Genomic DNA, 16,593 nt, shown 5'->3' with positions numbered 1-16,593 from the left:
AAATCTTATTTTAGAATTTTGGGGAGAAAATTTCATTCCAGTCAACTATAAACATATCAATGTTTGTACAATTAGTCAGTAACTATTACATTATACATATATATATATACATAATGTAATAGTTACTGACTAAATACATATATATATGTAACATATTTTTGGTTGAAGCAGAATGCAGGTTCGAAGACGTTGAAGGGACATGTTATATTTTTAAATTAATTTTAATATCCATTTCCTGAAACCATAATTATTTACAAGCAGAGATGCGGACAAGGCACGTCCACCACAGCTCGGCACAAAACAGAAGTAAAGAAGAGCGCGAAACAAAGGATCACTAGTCTTATATAACATAGGATTTCCGGCCATGTGCCGATGGAATACATATGTTGACCTTTGACAAAGGCAACGGAAGTATCACTTTCATTTGATACGTAGTACTGATGACGCATTAGTTTTACAGAGGAATTAATTAAACCGAAAGTGGAATTGGATCATGAAATAAGAGAATATTTTTACTATGGGCTAAATTAAGATAAAGTTTTGGGAATTAATTTGGATTAAATTAAGAGTTTAAAATATCATTACACACGCACACACACACACACACACACACACACACACACACACACACACACACACACACACACACACACACACACACACACACACACACACACACACACACACACACATATATATATATATATATATATATATATATATGTGTGTGTGTGTGTGTGTGTGTGTGTATGTGTATAATGTAATAGTTACTGACTAATTCCTAAAAAGTTTATGTATAAGAAAAACGTATATTAATTGTCTATTTTAAAAATCGCCCATTTTGTTATTATATTTCAATTTATTCTTTATAAAAACAACGCAAATAATTAAAAAGATTTTTTTTGTTGTTGAAATAGAATTATTTAAGTATTCGCGACCATAGTATTCAATGGAGAAATAAATCTAATCTCTCCGTTATGTTCGATCATTAATAACAAATTAAAAATATATGCTATTCAGAAAAACAGGTCAAGTAAAACGAAAGATATACTTCACTTCTTTTAATGAGTTACATTTCATTTTTTTTTTCTTTCTTGAGGGACATAAAGTAGGATAAATCCTAAGAATGCTAAAATCCTCATATGCGGAATATAAAATCAAATGTTACCCGCTCTATTGATTTTCAACAAATTAACGAAAAACACGATTTCATCAATGTAACATTTAGAATTAGAAACAGCTTTTCTTAAAAGAATGAAACGGAAAATGGGAGATTCGTGGTGGAATCTAAGAAATCGAGTCATCTTATTTCATTCTCGGGAAAAAAAAATATGTTTTATTACTTTATGAAGAAGCGCAATCGAAGAGTCATTAAATATCATGCCTTACAATGAACATGAAAAATATTGTGCAATGTTATAACTATAAGAAATCAGATACATTAAATTTTATAAACATGATTATAAGCATTCAACTGATTTGAAGAATATTTTCGAATAAAAAAACGAAATGCTTTTATATTAAATAAAAGCCACATTTTCATACAATGTTTGTGTTAGATTGATTTTTAAAAATGTTCTTAGATTGCAATTTCTAATGCAATGCTCTCATATTTATAGTAAATCTATTTTCTTAATGTACCCAGCACAATGCCATAAGTTAAGAAAGTATCGATCGTAAAAGATCTATAGAGTTCATAAATCTTCCCTCATGTCGAATAGCATTGAGTAGCATCGGCTTTCAAACTTTCAAATTTGAAATGATCGTTAAAGAATTTATAGAATAATCTCTGCACTGTGTACTCCGCGAATGCTTGGCTTCGTTTGTTAGAAGGGCCGATGACATGAACACTAACTGAACTTAAAAAAAGAAGAAAGAAGCAGAACTCGGCCATATGGCTCTACTCAACGAAACATAATAAAAAGCTAACTTATGTCCAACACGAAGCAACTCCACCATGGTGACGGAAATTGCAAGAAAAGCGGGATATGAGAGTCTTTTGTTGAAGTTTCTCCTATTTTTCAAAACATGTTCATAAAAACTGATTCTTCCCATGAAATCTCCTGTTGATTGAGTTCTGTTCAATTGTTTCTGGAAATTTCGAATTCAAAGAATTCGAATAATTTTACAAACATACGCATAGTAAGAAACCAAAATGCACAGAGTGGCGTCTGCTACAAGGCTGAAAAAGAATTCTATGCCTTGAACTACGTGAAGAATACATGGTAAAAGACTGGCATTGACCCGATTAAAATAAATATGCATAGCTTTCAGTCTGCTGTAACCAAAATAAAGGTCCATTATTCCCTAGATAAGCGGAATTGTAAGAGCACCGATGCAAGAAAAAATCAAGTTCCTCGTCATCTTACATAAATTGCGGCTATTTGACCTTACCAAAGATTCGTTGAGATCATAAGCTACACAGAAAATTTGCTGTCGCTTTTTATATATTGACGCATATAACAAAACTTTCAAAGCTACAAGAGCAAAAATAGCGAGCTCACTTCTTTTATCCTTAGTATGCACCATATACGATGCGTTGATTAATGCTTTGACAAAGAAAATAATATAAATCAAACCTTTTACACCATTTCCAATGCAAGTTTTCATATTTTGAACTCCAATTCTTTCACATTTGCATCTTGCTGTGTTGCTACTGCGACCTTTACCGCTTGTTCACATCGATTGAAAAGGCAGCAAATAAAGGGGACATGATTTTAGAATCATTGAGGGGAAAGTTCACGGAATGATCGCTAACATATGCCATTGTTTATATGGAGAAGAATTTCTTTCTGATTTTAATTAGAAAAAATTTCCTATTTTCGAAACGAATTTTGAAAATATTTGTCCGGCAAAATCCATTTATATTCCGATTTCTATTGCTTTCACCTGAGATAATTCACATTGAGATGGAGGAAACCTCAAGGCAAAGTCTTTATTTGATGCAACAAAAATTAAATAAATATTCACAGTAAATGGGAAAATTTTATGTTCTTACAACAGAGGGATTTATTATTTATTGATCGTTTCTTTTTTTAATTTTTGTTAAGGTTTCTAGTGTAGGAAACAGAACTTAGATTTGTAAATTTCTTTTAACGTATCTTTAAAGAATTCTAAGTATTTCCTTTCTTTACAGACTGAATAAACTGACTTAAGTAATATAGATTTATTCAATGAAAATTTCAATGAGATTTATTCAATGAAAATTTCTTTGAATCAACTAATAAATTGAATCTACTACAGTAACAAAACAAAACATCAATCTAAAAAAAGACAATATATTTTTATACATCCATTTAAATTGATGAGAAGAACAGCAGTATTTAATAATGAACGGCCTTTAATAATTTTTCACTATTGCTTTTTTGAGAAGTTAAACCTTAATTGTAAATACAACAAAATTTTGTAAAACTTTATTACAAGCGTCTTTAAACAGAAACCAACTGAACATGCACCATTAAGACTATTTTCATGACTTCATCTTCAACAATAAAAGGAAAAGTCCACAATGAAACATTTGTGACAAGAATGGAAATTATTGAAGTTTCATTGAAATACTGTAATATAATGTTATAAAATAAAATAAAATAAAAATGTTGTTGATAAGTTATTAAAAATTGACCAGAAACGACAACTTAATCAGCATAACAGAAAAACCTGCTAGCTATCGAGAACACTAATTTGGAACAATCATGGATTTGAATGAAAAAGCCATTAGCAACAAAACTATACATTTACATTTTTTTAGACTGAAATTGTAAGACCACTTTTATTGAAACAGTTCATCGTATTGTCAGGGTTAAATTAAAATTTTGCATGTCAAATTAGCGAAAAAAAAATTATTGAAGCAAAATATATGAATAAATAACATATATGTGTATATACATGTAACAAAATACATTACTATTACTCTGAAACTCATATTCTTTTCTTAGACACACACATCATAAGGATTAATGTGTGTGTGTTTTAAGTAAAGATCATGAGTTTCAGAGTAATTGACAACTTTTATTTTTTGACTGTCTGTGCAATGTACTGAAAGGAATAATTTTCTTTTGGAGAAGGACAGTTTCTTCACAAAGTTTCAGCAGATGTTTACAGACATGGGCGGAGAAAGTAAGGAACAGCAGTTTTTAAGGAAAGGAAATGCTTTTTTTACTATTAATATAAATGCAGTACACTCCCAAGTATCCGGTTCGCGACTATCTGGCTTCCGTATTCTCCGGTTTAGTTTTCTTTTATCGTATTTAAATTAGTTAGGCAAGGTGTTGCATTGGTGGCATTGTTAAAGTATTGGAGCGGGCATCTGCTACAATCCTCCTACGTGTTGTGTGAAAATACAAGCTGAGACAGGAAAAGAGCAGCGTAATGCTCATTGTTTATTGTTTCGTCATTCCCAAAGATTAAAATACTAGCACAGAACCTTCTACTTTAACTCGACACGTTACCGGCAACTGCTTCTGTGTTTCACCGGGCCGCGTTCACCGGACCTGCGTGGCTTGAGATAAATGGATGGCTTAGTACTTAATAAGAAATGAGAAAATACGTATCATAACAATGAATTTTGATATAAAAACTTTGCCTTCTGGTATTAGTAGGCAAAGAAATGAATTTGTAACGAATTTTTTGTTATTCGGCTTGCTCTTCTGCCACATTAGGCCGGATACGCGGGAGTGTATTGTAATTTATAATACAGAATAAACCATGCAGATTGCACAATGGGTAAGAAAACCTGTTTCCCATTCATCACATACATTCTGCTTTTTTTTCCGAACGAATGTTTCACAATATATATATATATATATATATGTATATATATATATATATATATATATATATATATATATATATATATATATATATATATATATATATATATATATATATATATATATATATATATACAGTAGACTCCCGATTATCCGCGGTGCGGATTATCCGCGCCTGCCGCACAAAGTTTTTTTTTTTTTTTGACTGATTTTTTCAAAAAAGTGCAGTTTTACAGTTATGCTTTTGTAATTACATCATACATTACATTATTAAAACAATACATATGTATTCATTTTTCTGTGTATCCTTGACGCCTCTCGTAAATACAAAGCACTTTTCTGTTTTCATTAACAAAATGCATTTTAGGCTAGTTTTGAGTGATATACTAAAATATTAAGCGTTAGTTAAACTTTCCTGCTGCTTATTTTACGTTTTATTGTACATAAAACGATTTTTCAAAGTTGGAATGACTGTTTTCTTTTTTGCTATACCCGTTTTTTGCTTTTTTCGGATTATCCGCGATTTTTGTTATCCGCGGCGGCCGCGTGACCCAATTCCGCGGATAATCGGGAGTGTACTGTATATATATATATACATATATAATTAATTAATTGTAAACCAAAATCATCTGAAATAAGGAACAATATTAATTGTTGTCTGCTGTTTTAGAGGTCATGAATTTAATAACAAATATTCAGATGAGGTTAATATTCAGAATCAGTGAATATTCATTTTCCGAAGTCTGGTTCTTTGCCTGCAAGATAGTGAAATGGCAAGAAGATTATGGTAACAGAATATAGTGACTAATCACAAGTTACGAAGAGGCATACGAAGGAAAAATAATAATTTTTTGTGTTAATCTAATGAAATGTAATAATGTTAATTTAACAATATACTCATATCAGAGCTACTCGTTTCCTGCCTAGGCATTTGTAGAAATCTGAATGAACATCATCCGACAGCACGTTGGAGGGAACTAAAGTTTAAACCTAAGAGTCATCACAATCCACAGTACAGAAGAAGGTATGTCCTGTTATACGGAAATGTATTTACATTGATCTCACAACCGGAAAAACGAAAGCCATTCCAGTAGGATTGATAACAGGAAGGTTCTTGTCTTTTCTCCTGGTGGGATTCTATTCAACATAATGCGATTGCTGTTCAATATAAAATAATCTGTTTTCAATAGAATGCAGTCTAATGAGCTGTAAAATCATTCTTAAAACTTCTTTCATATTATCACTTTCACAACAAACGCAGACTATAATTAATAAAATTATTCGAAGCAATCTTTTAATTTGATATGAAATTTGATTTTTGTATCTTAAATTTCTGACTACTATAAAAACACTTTTATTGCATGCATCTATTTTCCTAAAGAAGCGATCAAGATTCCATAAGTTAGCAAACTGGCGAAACCAGCGATGAAAAGAGATCGGTTAAATGTGTAAACCTTGCACAAAGTTAAAGTACTTTGCGAAGAGTTCGTTTTTAAACTTTCAAACCTGAAATTCTCATTACAGTGTTTATAAAACGATCTTTGTATGGTGCACATAGCGATGGTTTTGGCTTCGTTTGTCAAACAAGCCGATATCACCAAAGATAAATGAATTGCAAAACAGAAAAATGCCCCCACAATCTGGAAAATGCTACTAACCAATGTGAGGTCATGGAAAACCAACCTATATCCAGCACGAAACATTCCCATGATATTGGCGACAATAGCAAGAAAGGCAGGAAATGAGATCAGGTCGTTGAATTTCGTCATAGCTTTCAAAACATCTTCATAAGTATTGATACTTTCCATAAAAACTGCTGATGAACAAGTTCGGGTAAGTTGTTTCTGAACATTGCGAAACAACATTTGAAATATTTTACAAATAAAAACATAGTAAGCTACAAAAACGCTAAGTGTGCAGTCAGATATAAGATAATAAGTAGGCTCAATAGCTTGAATAATGGTAGGAATGTATGATAGGAAGCTAGAGTTACCTTGAATAAAATACAGTTCTGCTTTCATTCTACTGTAGCCAAAGTAAATGTTTCCTGTTCCCCAAATAAATATGCATATGTGAGGAACAATGATCGATAAAATAACCTCATGCTTCACTCTTTTAAAATTGAATAAGTGTAACCTTCCTAAAACCTTGTTAAGATCAGATGTTAAACGGAAAATATATTTGCGCTTTTTGTAACCAGAAATATATAAAAGGATTTTTAAAATTGAAATTGCCAATATTGTGAACTCGCTTGTTTTATCAATCGCGTACACCACAAACGAGGCGTTGATTAACACTTGTACAAAGAAAATAGTATAAATGAAACCTTTTAAACTATGGTTAATGCAGGCTCCAATGTAGTGAATTCCAGCTCTTTCATAATTATGCTCCACAGTATTGCGATTGCAAATCCTTTTATGTTCTCTCACATCAATTCCCAATATCGCAAACAAAGTGAATATGAACTTAAACTCATTAACGAGATAATTCACGGAACGATCTTTAGTATTAGCTGTTTGGATGAAAGTATTGAATTTTTGACTTTGATCAGAAAATTTTACAATCTTCATTTTCGATGGAAATTTGAATGCAAATTTTTCAGCTGATTTTCTGTTGCTTAGTACCATTTAAGATCATTCAATCTCAGATGAAAACTATCTTAGATTCTGGATGTGTTTTACGTAATAGTCTAAATTAAGTCAAGATTCACAGTTAATTTATAAGTTCCGCTTTCTGCAACAAATGAATGTAAAATCATTTTCATATCTGGTGTGATTTATATAGAGTTTTTAGATGCCAAATACATAATTTTTTTAAAAAAATTCTCATAACAGAAAAATTTGCTAAAAAAGTGTACCAAAACAAGCACTAACTACCCAGACCAACTAGCAAACTGAATTGCAGAAATTTCTAATTCGTTTCTCTTCATTGAAATCAATATTTTATTGTGGATAAAGACTAAAAATGAAAAGTTTTTTAAAATTTAAATTTTTCATGGCATTTCATTGAATTTAGCGCAAAAATTTTACCATGAATTAATTCAAAAATTATTCTGATTAGCTTTTTGGAAATATGTCTGGAAATGAAATCACAATTATTACAAACATATTTAGATCCATTGTTAATTTCCCCTGAAAAATCGTTTTCTTTTTTTGTTTCTGTATGATGCTTTTGTTCTCTTTTCTGTAGTTCTAGATACATTCAAAACGACATTTCTCGTAAAATTTGAATCGGATTCTGCTTCCTTTTTTGTGGAGATTTTTCGTGTTGTTTTATTCCTATTCAGTTTTCGCTTATTGTTCAGTTTCTATAAAGAATCAACAGTTTCAACAATCAACAAAGAAATCAAATTTAAATGGTATTTATTTGAAAATGCCATATTTTATACTTACATTGTACAATGAACAAAGGGAAATCGAACAAAATTATTATTTGCATCATTTTAGGTTTACACAAAAACAGATTTCAAAGTATCGTGCTTCAATTGTTATTTGGCTGAATACAATAGGTTGCATAAAATAGTGACATAATTTAGGCTTAAATGGTTAGTTACATTAAGTCATTAGAGAAATGAACATTTAAAGTTGCTGCAGATAAAATGTACAGTAGCTTTTAAGTTTTGAAAACTTAAAGGCTTTTTTTTTTTTTTGCAAATAGATAGTACGCTAAAGGAAGGTCCATTGATTATTGAAAAACATTCCAAGCTACTAAATGGAAACAATAATTAGAAATAAATCTGCCTTTGGATAGATATATAATCAGCAAAAGTACAATTTAAATTAAAAAATATCATGACATATTTCAAATAAATATAATTTTCTTTCAAATTCACTATTAGATGACTCTATAGTATGAAATCAAATTAATTCATTTGGTTTATGTATCATGAAATTTCAAAAATATTAAATTAGTGCACTATCTTCGTAAATACAGGAACGTGCAAAATTTCTATAGTCTAAGCAAACAAGAGTAAAATCGATTATAAAATACCATTTTTACAAGTATAAAATATGTCAAGTTAATTTAAAACTTATGCTAATATACTATTAAACTAATGAATTGTATTAACCCTTATTCTCTGAAACTTCTGCCAAACAATTGTATTCACAACTATAATAAGAAGTTGAACACTTATTAACCAATATATGAGAATTGGGAACACCGAAGTCTATTTCGTTTCACCATTTATAGTCAAGCATGGCTTAACGAGCAAAACAGAATGCTAAATATTAACACTTTCTTAATGAGCGTTGTTTCGCAGAACGAGTGACGAGGAGCCCGCCGGAATTTCACATGTTGGATTTACTTGAATCATTCTATGTTGGGTGGGTTGTTGAAGAGAATCCTTATGTTTACTGGAAGAAATTTTGTCCGTTTGGTATTGTCGAATGTGGCTCGGCGGGTTTTGAGCAAATGCTTGTAAAGTCTTAATCAGAAAGGTTTCGTCTCTCTCCAAGATTATGGGGCTAGAGGTGGGTAGCAATGAAGCAACTGGTGGGACAGAATCACCAAAGAGCTTATGAAACTTCATTCTACGATACAGCAAAGAACTGTGAATATTTGGCCATGAGAGAAAGAAAGAATAGATATAACGGAAGATCAACCTTCCAGTAAAATAAAGAAGATGCTGAAAGATTGGGAAATTATTGCATTATATATTGCACAGATAAGGCAATGTCTTTGTGACTCACCAATTCATTTAATGATAATGCGATGTCTCATCCTCGCCAAATTTTAAAGCTTAACCACAGGCAACCTTTAACCTCTTTCGACATTTTTCTTATGAAAAAACCATGTGTTATAAATAATAAACTACATTACTATAAATTAATTTGAGTATTTTTTCGAAATGGAATGCATTGTTATATTTAAAATGGATTCCTGTGGAAAAGTTTTGCTCAACGAGTTGGGTTCGATAACGAACTATGCTCGTTCCACTGTATTTATTCATCGCCTTTCTATCGACATAAACACATCTAGTGTATTCCTGACTAACTGTTTCGCCGGGATTTATTTTTGATTATTCTTAGTTTCAGATAAATCGTGTATTCATGCCCATGATTCCACCAATTAATCTGACATTAAAATAGCGGATTTTAATTGCTTCATTTCAGTTCTGCTTATTGAGTAAGTGAACATTTCTAATGGAGAATAGTCCCATGACATTATAGCACTATTAAAATAGTAAATAGGAGGCTCATTTGTCTTCTGAGTTTCTCAGAATATTCATTTTGTAAATTACCCAGATATTAAACAGAGGTGCCTCTTCTGCAGCTTTCAACAATGTGAAAAATTATGCCATTAAATATTTGATGAAATAATGAAAGCTGTTTCAATTTCGGGGCAATAATTAATATATTTTGAGGGAATAGGCAAAAAACAATATTTGTACACTATTTACAAAAACTGTGTCAAATTTGGTCGCTATAGGTCAAACAGTGTGGCCTGTAGAGCAATAACACCCACATTCATCTTTATTATTAATAGTCATGTAAACCCTACTTGTAATAAAGATGTGTAAATATATGTGTATATTAGTGCTCTACAGACTAGACCATTTGACCTACAAGTACCAAATTTGGCGCTAATATACTTTGGAAGGTAATAATATGAATCTCGGAAGGATTTTTTTTGAAATTTTAATTAATTAAAAACTGAGTAAACTTTTATGTTTTTTCAAGACGTTTTAAATCATAAACAAGCATTCATCATTTCTTTAATTACAAATATCCTTGAAATTGATATCATGTTTTGAAAGTAGAGTATTATAAATCCACTTGTCCTTTTCAGTAAATTCCTTAAACACTAATCACCTTTAATGACCAGCTGGTTTGTTGAAGATATACTATTTGCATTTAATTTCAATTAAATCGCTTTAACATAACTTCATGTCCAGAATTCCATCAAACTGCCTGACTAGATTTTTTTTCATAGCCTGATTTTCATGCCTTCTGTTCATTATTCATATGCTCTATTCTAATATATTTAGTAGTAGTCTTAGAATATTTTTAGTAGTCTGAAACACATTTACTGGTTTGCAGGTAAATCGACATTTAAATAAGAAAAAAAAACTTTTAACCATAAAGTAAAAAAAAAGCTGTAAAACGCAATGATAGCTTAATTATATTAGAAATAAATTTAAAAATAAGTGAACATGTATTTCATTTCTTTTTAGCTTGAAAGAAATTTTTGAAATTCCAATTTAGCATGTGTTATATAGAAGAAAATAATTTTTGAAAGTGTCAGATTAATATCTGCATTATTTTTTTAATTCGACTTTTTTGTAAAAAAAAAGTCATTGATAAATTACCTATAAATGTTTCTTATGGGTTAGAATTCGAGTAAATAAGAAAAATACTATTGTAAAAGAGTTATTCTAAGATTTCAAATGGTAATGGTCAATTTTCAAAAAAAAAAAAAAAAAAAAAAAAAATGGCTGAAACATTTTCTTTTATTTCCTAAACCTGAATTTATTTCCCGATGATCGTTATGTTCGCGAGCATTACTTTTTAATATATTTAATAACCAACCGCTACAAAGTAAGATTTTTTTCTCCTTTTCAAATCACATTTTCCCCACATTAATTTTTTAAATTTATTATTATTATTAATAATAATAAAAATCGATCATTATGATACTATTTCAAACCTTAGAAAAACTCTTTCAAAGTAGGATTTTTTTTCTTTCCTCTGATTCCGACTGATAAACTGATTCTTTCGTATAGACATTTTTCGATAATCCTGTTTTCTCTGGAGAAATAGAATTTTTTGAAAAAATAATACATATATCGACTTCAAAGTTTTACTAATTATTTTCTTCTATATAACATCTACTAAACAGAAATTTCAAAGAACTGAACTCAAATGAAGGAGAAGTCAGAACATTTCTAAATTTTCACTTATTTTAAATTTATCTCCGATCAACTAAAATATCATTACATCTTATTGTTTATTTTATTGATTTTCATGACATTTCCAAATTTTTAATTTACATTTTCTTGAATTCTAGCAGTGTTATATTCTAGTGTTTTTACATGAAAAATCGGTATCAAACTTTCCATTCCCATTCCACTTTCATCCAACAATATCTCGGAGTTGTAGCTTAGAGGCCACTTTTGTATAACCCATTTAAAAATTCTAGCCAATAAAAATGCAGTTATGTGTTTTAACCAGAAGAAAGAAAATTTTCCTGGACTATTATTCACATATCAATTTACTTCCTCATCAGTCAATCAGTTTCAGTTCTGAGTAACTTTCCCCAGTAGAAAGGAATTTCAAAGTGTTCGTGAAAAAAGATATTGCATAAAATAATACATTTCAAGCTATATCTGTCCTATGCCTTTCGTTACTGCCTAATATATAAAAGAATTAAATATTATTATTTTCAAATTGTTATTATTGATAAAGATACTATTTCCAGTGATTTATTAGCAATAAAAATTCCCAGTTGAAATTGCTTGAATTAGCTTTGAGTGTGCTTACAGATAAAAGAAAATGATGTGCTTGTAGACATCAAAAGATTTTTCAGTTATTTGAGAACAAAAACTCCTTTGAATCTGTTTTTTAAAATATTATATTTTTTAAATTACGTATTCAAGAATAATATTATTTTCTTAATATTATATTTGCCTCGTGCTTCAATTCACTTTACCAAAAGTTGCAAACAAAATTCCATACGTTAACAAAGTACCCAGACTGCTTATTAAAAATGATCTATCAATTGTATAGATCTTCCATAAACTGAGAAGATTATTTTTCATGAAATATTTCTTATACGAACTATTTAAAATGCCTCGATCGTCAAGATATCTAAAAAGTAAACACAGCACAAAGCCATTGGCTTTCTTCGCCATTTCGTTGGTCATAACCGCAGAGATGATTACCGTTAACAAAATAGATAACGAAACCGTTACAGTATGAAATAAAGAATAGAAATAATCATAAGTGAAGCCAGCAACAAATGTCAGCCAATAACCGCATAGAAAGACATCGATCATATATATGAGATATATGATAAACACGGGAAAAGAAGAGAGATCTTCCACGCTTTCCAGAATCTTCAAAACTGCATCGTAAATATTGACCATCATCTGCAAGTTTGGAATATGGGTATTCTTTTCAAGTTCATTTACTAGATATTTGAAAACGCATCTTAGTAAACTACAGACTAAAATGTAATAAAAAGCAAAAAATGATAAAAGAGCGTGTCCCATGAAAAATGATATCAGCCCAATGATTTGATAAACCAGACGACATGTTTGAGGCGCGATTTTGAAATTCAATATTGCCAGATCTGATTCACAGACCATGTGCTTCTCATTTGCTAACAATCCAAACCTTATGATAATTATAAAATAAAACAAAAAGGAAATCTGCAAAAAAATGAAGAATGCAATGAATATGTGTTTATTTCGTCGCAATTTGCCTGCCGGAATTAATTTGAATAACAAACGAATGTCTTTCGAGACCTTTAGCATTTCACGGCGTTTACTAGCAATTGACACCTGAAGAACAGACACCATTATCAATATGAACATGGTAGTGAGTTCAATCCGTTTATCATGTGAGAATATTATTAAAAATACTTGCAAGGATATCCTAGCATAGAAGAAAAAGAAAACAAAGAATCTAGCGCAGTTTGTGAAGAAACGAAGCATCTTCTTTCCGACGTATTTTCTCTTCTGTTTAGTAGGAAACATTTCAGAACTTACAGGATTGTCCAACATTTCCATTCCAAGAAAATGAAATAAAAAGAAGATAAAATGAAATTCTTTTGCAACAGAGTTGCTGAGATAGTTTTCTTCTCTCTTTGTTTTGTTGCATTCTGAAACGCCATTCTTTTCCGGAGATTTCAAATTTCTTATGTTTGTGCTTGGATACAGACGGACAATTTTCTGTTTCTTTCTCTTGATATGTCTTAAAAGTCTACCGTTGGAAATCTTTAAATGGTTCATTCTCGTGTAAACAAGTAAGCAATTTTGTCGGCAATGAATATCAAGTTCTTCCTTTTTGAAGCAACTCTAAACAACATTTAAACATAAAAATATCTTTTCTTTTTATTTTATTTTTAATAACAACAAAACATTCAACTCAAACATTCGTTTCACAAACCTGTATTAATTCTTTATTCTAAACTTCAATATGAAATTTGAATGCATCATTCATAAGAAAGGTTTCCTTTTCTTAAAAATAAATTAAAACGCCAATCTGACTCAGTTCCCAGGGAGGCATTATCTAAAGTATTATTGATTTTTAACTATTTAAAATTAAGAAGTTTCTTTGTATTTTGTTGGTAATTTCTTTCATGATACAACAAATTATTAATCTGCTGCAAATTATTAAAAAAAGCTAACAAAGGGTCATTTATCTTTCTATTGTGTAGTACTTTGATATTTTTTACCAATTTTCTTTTGATTTTCCTTTTTTCACAGATAAATTTTGCTTGTCATTAAATGTCAATTAATATCATGAAAGGTTCAATGCTTTTCACCATTCTTGTGAATGTGATTTCTTTTATAAGTATTGCAAAATATATTTTCTCACATCATTTGTAGAAATAAAAGATTTGTCTTATATAATTTGTTGTTTTAAGCAATTTTCAATGATGATTTCAAAGTATATATGAACGTATTTCATTCAAATTTTTACTTGAGAACAATTCTAATTACGTGTAAATAGATTCACAGAAAAATATTCTGAAAATATGAAATCTTGGATATCTTATTTTATCCATAATTGCAAATATGTAAACTATAAAAAATGAGTTTCTTCTATGTGATTATAAGAAAAAAAGTGCTATACTATAACTAAGAAATTACATCGTGCTACTCTTTAATGGGTATTAAAACTGCTTTTTGTAAATCTTTTTATATGAATTTTATTAAAATGATGAATAATTCTTTTTATTTCAAAACATGATTTGAGAGAATTCGAATCTGAATTATGACATTTACGTTCCAACACTTTTGCATTTTTTTTATTAAAGACTAACATTAAAATTAAATTTCAAAGATTTTAAAAAAAATCATAAAATCTCACTAGGACAAATTTTTCACTTGATAACGAAGGTATATTAATAAGGAAAATAGACTGAAGCATCGGTTTCTGTAGCAGTAAGATTAGAATCTGAACTAAGACACAAAGAATTTATTTTTAAATTATTAAATTGATATAAAATTATTAAAGTGATATATTGAATTACCGAATGTTACTTTTATGAAATACAAAAAAAAAAAAAAAAAATGAGGGTTATGTAATTTTATCATCATATTAGAGAAAGCCAAAGAAAAAATAATAAGTTGATACTGCTTAACCTTTTGGAACCCATAAAGAAATAGTTAAAAAACACATAATGGCCTGACAGATCCAAATAGAAATTTCTAAAGAAAATTTAGGATCGAAAAATAATAAAGATAATGTAATTGTAAAGATATATGCATTTTAAAGTACAATATATTCTATTTTTATTATATCATTTGCTGCACAGTAGAAGAAGTATCATCAGAGCAAGCAGTGTTTAGCTCGGAAGCGCATGGAATCTGTCGAGTCGTATATTAGGCTGGCAACGATACGCATATCCACCAAGCATACAATTAAATGACTGGCGCAATTCTCAAATATGTGAGAAAAGCAAATAGTCCTCCCACAATCACAGCACATCTAATACTTGCCCTTCAATATCAGAAACAACACGCGAATCGAGATCTTACAAGTTGAGCGTTTCGGTACAACAATGGAACAGGACATTTTAACAGCTGTTCCAGTTAAGCGAATTCCGTGTGAAATTAAAAAAAAAAAAAAAAATTCACCATTTTAATAAATTAGCGAACAGAAATATAAATTTTTAGGAATTGATGATAAAATTCGTGTCTGGATTGTTGAGAAACATTGATCTAATGCGTCTTCAGGATTAGAATCAAGTTTTTCATATTATTTTTTTATGTGTCCGAAAACATTTCCTGATTGTAAGAGACACGCCCTGATAGATAAGATATTCGTATTCAGTTTTATCAGCAGTCATACAACGGCTCATATTAAATGACTCGATTTTAATTTTAACCAACAAAACTATTTTATTTGATATAAATCTGACGAAAGAGAAGTTTATTCATATGTTTCACACGAGAAGTGATGTCGTGTAGAGGTAGATTAAACCCAACTCCTGCTTCTTCAAACAGCAACGTAAAATAACTAACAAACAATATTAGACAAAAGATCTGAATATCAGAGATATAATTTTTGCTGCCTTAATAACATCCGTTTAATGCGATTGCAGAATCAAGTAAACATTATTTGGACTTCTTGGATATTCTTATTTAAGAAGAATTTAAGAGTCTTTATTTATATATTAACTAGCAGTACCCGCACAGCGTTGTCCATGGTGTAACATCAAACAGGAAAAATTAGCTTTAAACTTAAGTCTAGTCTCCACCCGATATGACATGGACATATCATGCAATATCAAACGAACATACAAATATATTTAGAAATCATCAAAAATAACTACGAAGCAATTTTTTATATTACAAAAGAATAATGAAAATTGGGAAAGGTTAAAAAAATCATAAATCATGTTTATTCATTTATCATTAAAAATATCTTACAAATATTTAAATAAAATCTTCGAATTCGATCTATTGGATGCAGCCATTATTTTCTCTAAAATCTAGTTCCTTTTAATAATTTTTTCTGCACAAAATCTAATGAGTCAGTTGATTGGAACTGACTTTATATCATCAACATATTAAATCCGTAATACAAGTTGGGAAAATTTCAATAACATTTCTGGAAAGGAAAGGATTTATTCCCTCTAGTCATTGACGTGA

Source organism: Argiope bruennichi, chromosome 8 (genome assembly GCF_947563725.1).
Source record: "Argiope bruennichi chromosome 8, qqArgBrue1.1, whole genome shotgun sequence".
In the NCBI taxonomy this organism is placed as follows: Eukaryota; Metazoa; Arthropoda; class Arachnida; order Araneae; family Araneidae; genus Argiope; species Argiope bruennichi.
This window is presented reverse-complemented; position numbering follows the sequence as displayed.